Raw genomic sequence first — 12,408 nt, forward strand, 5'->3', positions numbered from 1 at the left:
CGCAGGTTAGCTGGGTTTTTACACGACGACCCAGGGCTTCCAAGGACACAAAAATGAAAGCTGCCTGGCCTTAAAGTTGTTGCTGATTTTCAACTAAGCAATTACTCTACATTTCTACGTGAAGAGTATGTTCACAAATTTTATTGGACCTTATGACTTCTTTTGATTTATTGTGACATCTGATTAAGGGCAATCCAAGCAGAAATTATGCAAAAAATTTTCCATTGGCCTCTCCTGGCTCCACATTGTTTCAAGCCTGATTGAACAAGGTCCTTAAGCCTTAACCTGCTCTGATCTTTCCTTTTTCACCATTATAACTTATCTTTCTCCTCAAATTTCTGTTCTCAGGGTTAATATTCTTTAGACCTTAGCTTAACTATCAATTCCTTAGCAATGTGTTCCTGATCACATTATCTTAAACAACCCTCCCCCTCCCCTGCCCCCAACTCCTAGGGTGAGTGCTTTTGAAGTCTCTGCTTCCATCTCTCTTCCATTGTTGCATTGGCCAAAGTCAGTCACGTGGCCAAGTCCAGCGTCAGTGTGGGAGGGAGCTCACAACAATGAGAATACTGGGAAGTGTGGTTTATACAAGGCCATCAAATGTAACTTCTATCCCACTCAATATTCACAATTTTATTTCCTTTAGAAAGTTTATCATACTCTATATTATCATTTGCTGATGGGTTTACTTGTCAATTTCCTTTTTTTTTAGGGGGAGGAACCCCAACTAAAGTGTAAGGGCTTTGTTGTCTTATTCACCCTCAGGAGTCTAGCAGTGTTTGGCAAGTAGGCCAATAACAAATATTTATTGAATAAACAACTGAGCTCTGAGTTTTCTAAGCTGCGTTTAGCTCATCTACAAAAGACCCTGTGTTAACATGACCATGGAGAAGGTTGAAATTCCTTCCTCCCTTTTAAAGCACCTTGTATATTTTAATAGTGGTTTTCTGAAAACAATGCCTCAGTTTAACCATGTGGAAAATTCTTATATCCAGGTGGACTATATGAAATCAGATTTTTCTACTTTTGTCATGAATGGCATTTTCTCATTGTATTCTTAGAAACAGAAAATATGATTTTTGTTAGTTTGTTAATAGTATTTCAAATAATCTTTTTTACATCTTTATTGAGGTGTAACTGACAAATAAGTTGTATATATTCAAGGAGTGCAACATGATGACTTGATGTACATATACATTGTATAATGATTACCATAATCAAATTAATCAACATATTACCACACATAGTAATCCAGTAATCTTATCTTTCAAAATAGTCTCATATTCATTTCTTTTTTTTTATTTTTGTTTTTTGTTTTTTTGAAGACAAGGTCTTGCTGTCTCCCAGGCTACAGTGCAGTGGCATCATCATAGCTCACTGCAACCTTAAACTACTGGCTGGAGCAATCCTCTTGCCTCAGTCTCCCACGTAGCAGGGAATACAGGCATCCACCAAGCCCCAATAATTTTTCTATTTTTATTAAAGACAGGGTCCTGCTTTTGCTCAGGTTATCCTCCTGCCTCATCCTCCCAGAGTGCTATGATTATAGGCATGAGCCACCTTGCCTGGCCCTCATGTTCATTTCTTTAGAGAGAAGTGTAGAAATGTTAAAATAGAGATTTGTGGAATTGAGCTGGACTGATGATAACTTCTGACAAGTTGTTAACTGTGGATTTTCAAATCAATGGTAAGCTCAAGTTTCCTGGAGAGCTCTTTTGTTGCCCAGATGGCCTGGAGGCTTTGCAGGGATTTATTTATTTTTTGCACTTTAGTAAGCTTTTGATAATAAGCATGCCAAATTTAGAGTGTTTTTATATAATATACTTTGGAGAAATTTTGACAGCTATGCATTTATGCAAGTAAGGTACTCCTAATCTTGCTTTTCCTTTCTAATTATGCCCCTTTGAAAAGTTCACAGGATTCTTAATCTTTCTAGGTAGAGTGTGTTTATACTTCTTTGCTGGTTGCTTAGAAGGGAGGAACAGGAAGGAAGGGATAAAACCCTGGAGATAATGCATGATTTTGGGATATTGATATTATTTCAAATTAAAATCTATATACATAAACTGCTTTCTCAATTATTACACAAATTCATTATTTACAATCTTTTGATACACATCCACTTTGGTTTATATAGATTATATAATCCGCATACAGTAAATTTGTAAGATGATAGTGGCAAGACAGTATGTATCTTGGCTTTAAGAAAATCTCAATCCAAAATAAGTTACAGAAGCAATTTCATTCTAGCTGAGTGGCCTCAGGCAACTCATTTCCCTTCTCAGGGACAGTGTCCTCAACTGTGAAATGAGAACTGGGAAAATGCTTCCTCTAGTTCTTTGTTGTGGGTGCCAGCAGCAAGAGAAAACCACTTAGATAAAGATAGCAGAACCCCTTACATAAACAAAAATACCAAGGTATATAACTTAAAAGGGTTCTGTGGAAATTTTGAAGATGTTAGATGGGAATCAGGATGGGATAGCCCTTTTTTTCAGAGTAGAAAGTTGTGGGTTTTGTTGGTATTGTTGGTTTTTGTTTTTGAGACAAGGTCTCACTCTGTCACCCAGACTGGAGTGCAGTGGCACCATCACAGCTCACTGCAACCACAAACTCCTGGGCTTAAGAGATCCTCTGCGCAGCCTCTGGAATAGCGAGGACTGCAGGCGCACGCCACCACATCCTGCTAATTTTTCCTATTTATTGCAGAGACTGGGTCTCGCTGTGTTGCCCAGGCTGGTCTTGAACTCCTGACCTCAAGCAATCCTCCCACCTCAACCTCCCAAAGTGCTGGGTTTACAGGTGTGAGCCACTGTGCCTGGCTGAAAGTCATGTTTTTGAATGAGAGGAAAAAAAATAAAAGAGGTTTAATTCCTACTGGATTGAATAGAATTTAGAGGTTTAAAATAATGTTTTTTCTTTCTCTGAAAAGATTGTGTCAGAGTTTTAGCTATACTGTATCAGACTTGCTTACATCATAATTTAAAGCAAGTGTCCAGAGAGTTTGACAGGAAATATGCAGCCTTCATGGTGAGCTAATGAAGTGTGAGAATGAGGTTGGTTAGATGGAAGGAAACCAAGAAAGAAAAGATGGTTTTGTAGACACGCAGCTGGGCCACAGCAAAGGTCACGCTAACATTCTGTAATGTTATTACACGGGGCCAAGAGGGTGAAAATTCTTCTAGGACTTTGAATTCAGGCGAGGATGGCAAACAGCACATCAACACCTTCCTAGCCAGGCATTAGTCACCTGGAGGATCCTTTCCACACCCATACACCAGGTGTAGGAGGAACAAGTATGGACAGAAAACCATGATTCAAAAATGATCTGTTCCGACCCTCAATGAATGAAACAGTGTTTGAAGGAATTAATTTCTAACAGCCTGGGGGAAAACAGAAAGGCGAAGAGTGGGTGATAGTCAAACTCTTCTGTCCTGAAAGCGTTTGGAGCTGGAAAATGCAAGGCCAGCAGAGGCTGGAAGTGCTGAACACAGAGGCGCACAAGGTCTTTCCATATTGTGGTGTTTGGTCCTTTTCCCCTCTCCCAGAGGCTTCTGCCAACTCCTTTGTTGTCCACTCAGCAGACACTGTGCCAAACCCTGAGGATTTAAAAACGAATAAGGTTCCATCTTGAACCTGGAAATCTTCAAGTGCCTGGTCTACTGGCTGTGGGGAGTGGGCAGTGGGAGTGGGAGGACAGCAGAGGCTGCGGGGAAGACTGTTCACAAATTGCAGTGCAGTGTGGCCGGGGTTGCAGCAGGTGTGTGTGTACAGAGCCCTTGGAGCTGAGGGGACTCCACAGAGAGGGTGACATTTGCTATAGTCCTCAGGAGATAAAATGGCAAGTGTGGTGAAGGGTAGACTGCCATCAGGGTAGAAAGGAGAGCACTGGCATTTTGGAGAGATGGCGGTGGCACATACAGAGGCAGAGAGGCTTGAAAGAACAAGGCATGTTGGAGTGTGGATGCTGTTTCTCACTGTTACAAAGAAAGTTTCGGCTTCCTTTAGGGGATACATACTATATTTACCTTATGACCTTCACCTACGACCTAAATCCCAAGAGCACTCAGTTTCCTATTCCCACCTAAAACTCCCTGTGAATGTAACCTGCTATAAAAGTTCAATTTAGCCAGTCATGGAGGGCTAAAGAAGAGATGACCAGAGGCACCAATAACACAATTTACTGAGCACTTACGAGAAATGCAGCTAAGCTAAGCCCCTTACAGCATTGCCATATTTTATTCTCAGAAGGACTCCACGGTCTAGGTACTATTATTATTCCCATTTTATTTATTAATTTTTTTGAGACAGGGTCTCACTGTGTTGCCCAGGCTGGAGTGCAGTGCCTCATCATAGCTCACTCTAACCTTAAACTCCTGGGCTCAAGTGATCCTTCTGCCTCCGCCTCCCTAGTAGCTGGGACTACCGGCGGGCACCACTATGCCCAGCTATTTTTTTTTTAATTATTATTATTTTAGAGACAGAGTCTTGCTGTGTTGCCCAGGCTGGTCTCACACTCCTGACCTCATGCAATCCTCCCACCTCAGCCTCCCAAAGTGCTGAGATTACAGGCATGAGCCACTGTGCCTGGCTATTATTCCTACTTTAAAATGAAAAAACAAAAAACAAAAAAAAAAAACGTGAGACACAGAGAGGCTGAGCATCTTATACCAGTGAGCTACACTATCGAGCCTGTTTCTAACACAGGCAATCTGACTGAAGGGTCTCAAGTCCTAGCCAGTGTGCTATCTTGTGTGAATGAACTGTCACCAACAGGAAAAAATGTGTAAGGTAAGCAACCCATTCACCCTGGGGCTTTGTCTCCTCATTTGGAAAAAAACAGCACAATGGCGAGGATGTCACATACCATGTAAGCGGGTGACATGGAGACACATGGCCCAGATCTGCCTGCAAGTGAGGACTTGCTGCCCAGCTCTGAGTGCTGTCCACAGGCAGGAGGCTGATACAGAGTCGAGTTGCCCAAGGTCATGCCACGGCCCAGGATGGACCACACCCAAGGACTGATTCAGGAGGGTATCTAAAGGTTCAGTCATTTAGGCCCAATAATTCCAAAGGACCATGCTCCAGAGCCCCCAGTGGGGCCAGTGGAGGCCGTTGGGTGCCCACTGCAGCTCAGCTTCTCCCGCTGCCCATCCTGCTTCCTGCCCCGACGACACAAGTGTTGAGCCCGTGGGCAGTCCTGAGTGAACATCCTGCCACTCTGTCTCAGAGCCTGCTCCCCTGGGAACCCGATCGGTGACCTCAATTCCATTGATCACAGAAGTTCTTTGTCCTCTCACTTTGTTGGTCTCCTTCATAACTTCCTTCCACATGAGTTTCCTTCGGTTTTTCATGTTCCAGATAAATATTAAAAAACAAAAGTTTATAAAATTCTCGGAGAGGCCATACAAAGAGTCAATCCTCCTTTTTTTGTTAATAGACTTTCCCTTATACCCCTCCCGCCAGCGTCCCCCACTATCAACAGCCACTTCCCTTGGTTTTGGCAATAAATACAGACTGTGGAAGTACCAAAAATTGTACTAAAATAGTTCATACAAATTTTTAATTGCTGTTTTTAACATTTGAGTGGTTGGCAGACTTGCTTTCGACAGGTTCTTGCTGTGTGGCCTTAGGCAGACTAAGAGTGTCCCGTCTCTAAAATTCAAATAATAATTATTGAGAGGATTTAATTAGATATTGTATACTTGGAGGCCTAAAACAACAAAAGTCATTCTTTCACACTTCTGGAAGCCAGAAGACTGCACTCAGTTTCACTGGGCCACAAGCAAGGTGTCAGAGCAGATCCCCACTCCCCTCCAGAGGTTCTAGGAAAGAGTCCTTTCTTGCCTCTTCCAGTTCCTAGGGGTTGGTGGCAGTTGGCATTCCTCGACTTGTGGCAGCATCACTTCAATCTCTGCCTGTACGGTCACATTGTCTTCCCCTTAACTCTGAGTGTTAAATCTCCCTGTGATTGCAGTTAGGGTCCACTCCATAACCCAGAGTAATCTCGCCACCTCAAGACCCTTAAATTTAACCACATCTGCAAAAAGACCCTGTTTTTTAAGGAAGTATTTACTGGTTCCAAGGATTAGAATCTGACATCAGCCTACTACAGGGTGACACAGTTCCTATCCTGTCTACATAAGGCATGGTCTTAAACATTTCACCTTTGGACCACTAAAATAGCCTCTGACCCTTCCAGTTTGTCACGCAAAACCATCTGCCTTGTTTTAAAAACCTTTCCTCCCTCCCTCTCCTGGAAGAGACAGTGGCTCCCAAAGACAGCTGGGTAAGGTTTCTGCAAGATCTCAATACTAAACCATGCTGCTGTTTGGGAGGCATCTTTCCAAGGCTTTAATTAATTTGAGGGTGCCTGCCAGCACTGTTTCCCAAACTTACATATTCCAGACACCTCTGATTCACCTCTAGATTGGGTGCTGTCTGGGAAGCCAATATTTTCAAAGTGCCTCAGGGGATTCTTATCGTCATTCAGAACGATAAGAAGTGTTTGGAAACGCTCATTCCTTCTACAAAGTCCTGAAAGAAAACACTCGAGATAGGGGACTCCCCCAGCCCGGCCTCAGTCATGGTTACACGACTGAGTTTTTATTAAGAGGGTGGCGGGGCAAGGAAAAAGGGTAACCCTGAAAACTAACCAATCTTACCTGTAGAGTACTTACTGAGCGTTCCCTAGCGGGAAAACTTCCAATTCCGAATTAAACAGAAGATGACAACGACCCGCGTTTGGCAGTCCTGCAGTTGTCACTAGCTCGGGACCTCGTGGGTCTGACTGATCCAGCCCGGGCCGCGCCCTCAGCGGGAGCCGCGGCTTTTCCTCTGTGGGAGCAGCTCCAGCGAGGGGGAGGGGTGGTGGCGGCCCGGCTACTCCAGCCCCAGTGCGAGTGTCCATAGAGAGGTACTTAGGCGCTGGCGTGGGCCGGGGAGTGGCTTTCGGCGCCACCCCGGCCAGCGCCAGCCACTCCAGAGTGGCGCGGGTAGGGGGCGTGGGGAGACGTAGGTGTACATATTCTGGCCTGATAGCCGGGTGATGGGGCTGCTCCAGGCTACGAGAGGAGCTGTCCCGAGTCCGAGAGCGGGCTGGTTCTTCGCAGAGCTCAGAACCCAGTGCCCGTGGCTGGCCAGGTGGGGGCGGCCGTGGTGCGGTGACCAGACGCTCAGAAAATTTGCGGGAGTGTGGAAGTTCCTTTGGAGATGGTGGAGCTCAGAGTCTGGCTCAGCCGTGGCGTGTTGGGGGCGCAGGGTCACGCTCAGCCGTGGAGTGACAGGGGCACCGGGTCACGCTCGGCTGGGGCACGATGGGGGCGTAGTGTTAGGTTCAGCCAGGGCGTGACAGTGGCTCAGTACCAGGCTTGGCTGGGGGCGACGGCGGCCGGGGCTCGGGTACTGCCGGGCCAGGTGCGCGCCTGGCACGGGCAGGAGCCTGCAGTCGCAGCCCGGGGCACTGGCTGGGGACCTTGCCCCGCCGGCCGTGAGCGCGGGCGGCTTTCCTGCGCGCTTGCAGCGAGTGGCCCTGGACCTCCGCGTCCACAGCTCGCCGCTAGCCGGCGCGGTGGGAGGAGCCGGGCCAGGCCACCGCCTCCTCTGGCCGCAGGCTCCTCCTCTCTCTCCTCCTCCCTCGCTGTCGTCCTCCCGCCCACCCAATCCGCAGTCCTCGGCCCAGCAGAGCCGGGCCGCTTGTCTGGCCGGCGGAGGCTGAGCGCGACCGTATCGAGCCGCGGCGCCCGCCGACCAGGGACAAGCGCGACTCCTGGGACCCAGCTCTGCCCTGCGCCCCCGCCTCCTCCCTTATTGTCGCGGGAACGCTTGGGCCCGCGCCGCCCCGGCCGCGATTCTCCTCCTCTTCCTCCTGGGGGGGAAGGAGCGGAGAAAGGAGAGCGGCTGCTCCGGGAGAGAGGGAGCCGAGGTCCCTGCCCCGGAGGCTCGCGGCTGGAGGAGGAGGCAGAGGCGGAGGGAAGTGCGCGTCACTCCCCGGAGGAGAGCATTTCACCTCCAGGCAGAGGCTGCGGCTGCCACTTGCGAACAAGCAGCAGCGGCGGCGGCGGCGGCGGCGGCGGGTTCCAGGGCCTCCCTGGCCATGGAGAGGAGATCTGGACCCGAGGACACCAGGAGCCCCGCTCCGTCTCTTTGGATCGCAGTGTAGGCACCTGAGTTAACTGACGCTAAGCGGGGGAGGGGAAGGTAAGAAGCGACAGAGCCACTCGCCCCCCGCCCACCTCCTTTGCTGTCCCGGGGGCCACAGCGAGGGCTCGGACCCGGGTCCCCCACACCTTCCCTGCTCCCGACGGCCTGGCGCGCTCCAGCGTTGGGCATTTCTGCTGAAATGGAAAACGACCTCCCGCCCTTCCCCGGTGCGCCTCCTTTCCCGGTCTCTTCTGGATTAGGAGTAACCAGACTCTTCCGGAGTCAGTCCTCTCCATAAGAAAGGGTCCTTGGGAACCGTGTCTTGATTTCTTTCTCTCCCCCTCTCTTTTCTTTACGTTTACGGGGAAGGGAACAATGGACCTTTCAAAGACGAAGTGAACAGCCTTAAAACTTTCTGGAGAGGGCTGCGGTGGGGGAATACACCCCACAGGAAGCCGGCTACAGTGAAAGGTTGATGGAATGTGCATTGCTGTCTCGGCTTCAGCGCGCGCTTACGCATTTGGGGTAATCTTTGTCTGCTGACTCTCCCTGCGAGTTGGTGAGCCCTCCGCCCCCCACCCCTCTTTCTGTTAGTTAAGGTGAGGCGAGGTCTTAAAATCACGTGCAGCTTTCTTTAAAGCTGGGGGATAGCCTCAGTACTGGACCCCACTCCCACCTTTTCTCTGCGGAGTTCCGAGGTCCTGGCCAAGGAGGGGGTGCCCACTCTGTGAAGACCCAAAGTGCTGCAGTTAATGCTGGTTACTACACCCTTAGCAATAAAACCAAGGTCCTGACTTCCCTGGATGCTTGTTGCTGAGGGTTGATGTGTGTCACCAGACCTCCCCCTGGAGCGGAAACAGCTCACTTAAATTCTCCTCATAAGGTTAGGAAAACAGACTTTGATATATGTCTCCTTTCATCAGCAGCTGGGGTTAAGGATAGAGTGCCTAATAATTCTAAGAACTTTCATTACCCACATGAGCCGCTCACTGCCCTTGTTCAGTGTGACAACATGATGCGCAGTTACACATATCAGGGGTGCGCAGATGTCCTCCTGTGAGCCCTTCTTAGTAAAAAGTGACAGTTTAGACAAAGGGGGAGAGAGGAAGAGGCTTCACCTGAGCTGAAGGAGGCCTGACAGGGCAGCCAGACACATCTGTTGGAAATGCCACTGTGTTAAAGACAAACACACTTAAAATAGTCTTATGGTTCTCTAGAATTGGAGTTATTAATGTTTATTTGACTCTAGAAGGAAGCTTGCTCTTTTCAGAATTGGTCTGGGTATCATACTCTGGTTGTGTATCTTTGGTTACCTAATCAGAGGGTTCTTATTCATTTGCATTTCTTTAAAAAAATTATTTTTATTTTTTGTAGAGATGGGGGTCTCTCTGTGTTGCTCAGGCTGGTCTTGAACTCCTGGCCTCAAGCGATCCTCCTGCCTTAGCCTCCCAACGTGTTGGAATTGCCTCAGTTTGTTCTCTGAGCAAAGCAGAAGAACGTGCAATAGGCATGTCCTTTGCTTAGTAAATATTGGGAGCACTTTAGGGTGCTTTGTTCTTTACCTTGAAATGACTCCCCCCAGCTTTCTGTGTACCTGCACTGGAGGATCAGTGTGGGTGAGTGGAGCCGGAGGCGTGTTGACTGGCTTTAATAAGTTCAGTCCACCTGATGCTGTTTTCATCTGATGATTGTGTCCTTAAAGGCTCAGAAAACTTAGGTCAGAAGTGAATTCTGGGACATCACCTGTTGTATTTTGTCATCTTGTGAATGAGTAAGCCTAGGACTGTCCCTTGAGCGGACAGGGAAGTAGAATCTAATTCTTACATGGTGCTTGTCTGGATATTATGTGTCATGGTTAATTGAGTAGTCTCCTTCCTTGATCTAGCCTGCCATCTGTGAATTTTCAGAAGTGTCAGATTCACAGCAGAAAATCAGAATGGGACAACACCTCAGTCATGTTCTAATAGACCTAATCTAGTTTGTACTCAAACAGCAACCTACAAAATGAAGTGAAAACAAGACAGAAAGAGCCATTTCTATCTGAGGTTGAAAGGGAGGGTACTAACTAGCTACATGCCTCTGGGCAAGCTTCTGAAATTGAGAAAGATAAACCACATTTCAGAAAGAGAAAACTTAATAATCACTGTCAAATTCAGTTTTAGACTGGCATAGAACAAAGTATGTAAATGTGTGCATTGTAAAGTGCTGTAAAATAGTTGAGTATTGTATCATCCACCCACCCACACTATCCATTCAACTAGCACTTATTAATCACTTACTGTGTTCTAGACCCTCGGAACACCCTGCTTTGTGGAGGGTTCATGTTGGTAGGAAGAGGGAGTTGGATGGAATGAGTGAGTGCAGCTGGGGAGACCACAGGGAGTGAAGATACTGTGTGGTGGTTTTCATCTATAAAGAGTAAGACAGTTTCTGCTATTGAAGAAATGAGTTTAACCAGGGACACAGGAAATTAACAATTAGAAAGTCCAATAAGTGTGTTTAGTGTTTGGGGGAATTATGCATAGGATGCTTTAAGAAGCCAGAGGAGGAACAGATTGGGGGGGGCCGGGCAATTTTGTGAGAAATAAAATTTATTAAATCAGACAAAATAGTAGGGACTGAAAACTGGTCAGAGATACCATTTTAAAATACAAAGAGTGGAAGATTTGAAGTCAGACTGGGGTTTAAGACAAGGCTCTGACAATTGCTAAACATTTGCTTTTGGGCAAATCCCTAATCCTTGTCACATTGTTTCTTCATCTGTAAAACGAGTTTAAAATGCTTTCTGGAATGTTTTGAGGATTAAATTTGATTAAATTTGCCGTCTATATAATGTACTATACAAGTAAGTAGTGTGTGTATCAAAAGGTACTTTCAAAATGTGTGTTTTTTAAAAAGCTATAAGTAGTTAGATATAAACCACAGCTTAATCAAACTGGTTTCAGCCACAGATTTTCCTTTTATTGGCTTTTTCCAGAATGATCTGAATCCCATCTTGAGAATGAGTCTTTAGACTTTAGGCTAGCTATTGTCAGATGGTATTCCTCACTTGTCCAGGCTTCTTCCCATCCCAGCCACAAGAAATCTTTTCATTTCAGTTGAGTCGTGAGCATTAATTAGAAGAATGGGCTGTCTAGTACAGTACATCAATTGAGAGGGGCTTGTCTGGGTTTGTACTGTAGCATCTATACTCTGCCTCCCAAGCCAAACTGGCCCTTCTACATTCCTTTCTCCCAACATGATGAATATGGAAAAGGAAAAAAAGAAAAGCTATGCATCTGCATTCTTGAGACCATGAAAATCACCCTTACTAGTTTTCAGCATTTGTAAAGAGGTGTAATTTTCAACTAGAATGTTAAAGAAAATCTATTCTCAATAGCAGCAGCTGCTGTCTAGGTGAAACTTGAATCTGTAAGCAATACCCTTTAGTTCTCCACTTGAAGTGGACTTAAGCTCATGTGACATTTTAATAAATTGCCTTTGATAAAAATCCAAACTCAGATATTTAAAACTATCAAGTTAAATGTGCCTATTTTGCGGGGGAGGGGATCTGAATATAAATCAGTTTTCTAGACAGTGCTACATATGTTGAATCTTAGCCTGCAGTTTGAAGGGACCTTAAAAATAATAGTAAAACAAGGAAGTTGGGGCCCAGAGAGGCTAAATAATCAGGTAGGGTCATATAGTACATTAACGACCAAGTAGGGACAAGAACTTTTTTGTCTCCATCTCCAGTCAGTGCTTTTTTCCTCTCCAATATATTCTGATATATTCTGATATATTCCTATTTGGCTTTGTTAACAATCTGGTTATTTTAATGGTCAAGTAATTTGCATGTGGGCTTCAAAACTCATTACACTTAAGTTTGAGGCAGACACCGTATCTTCTTTTTCATTTCCTAGTACTTATACATGAGAGTGGGGTGATGTTACTTGTAATGAATTTCTGTCCAATAAGGAACTAAGTGTAAAAATAATGTTAGCTTTACTTGCATTTTCTATAACCAGGATGCAAATTTCAAGTACTGTAGAATTGTGCATTTTTTAAAAGAGGCAAGTTCCTGGAAACACTATTCAAATTTGTGTTGCAAATAGATTTGTGTTGTGAATCATAGGATAAAAACATGAGAAATATGTAGGTTCTTTTGTTTTCTCAGTACTCGCTTTGGGAAGCCTTTAATGTCGGTTGTCAGGAACTATGTTCGGCAAATATTTTATTGCATTCCTAGGATGTGCAAGGCACTGTGCTGGTTGCTGTGAGCAATAAAAG

General features: G+C 45.9%; 1 protein-coding gene across 3 annotated transcripts in view; it reads left to right on the forward strand.

The window, feature by feature from the left end:
• The first annotated feature begins 8,031 nt into the window (after positions 1-8,031).
• CEMIP2 (cell migration inducing hyaluronidase 2) overlaps positions 8,032-12,408 on the forward strand; it is a 67,549-nt gene continuing 63,172 nt past the window's right edge. For all 3 annotated transcript variants that reach the window (XM_069476402.1, XM_069476405.1, XM_069476404.1), the window contains exon 1: positions 8,032-8,196. The gene's annotated coding sequence lies outside the window, so the exon portion shown is untranslated. The remainder of the gene's footprint in view (positions 8,197-12,408) is intronic.

Source organism: Eulemur rufifrons, chromosome 7, assembly GCF_041146395.1.
Source record: "Eulemur rufifrons isolate Redbay chromosome 7, OSU_ERuf_1, whole genome shotgun sequence".
Lineage (NCBI taxonomy): Eukaryota > Metazoa > Chordata > Mammalia > Primates > Lemuridae > Eulemur > Eulemur rufifrons.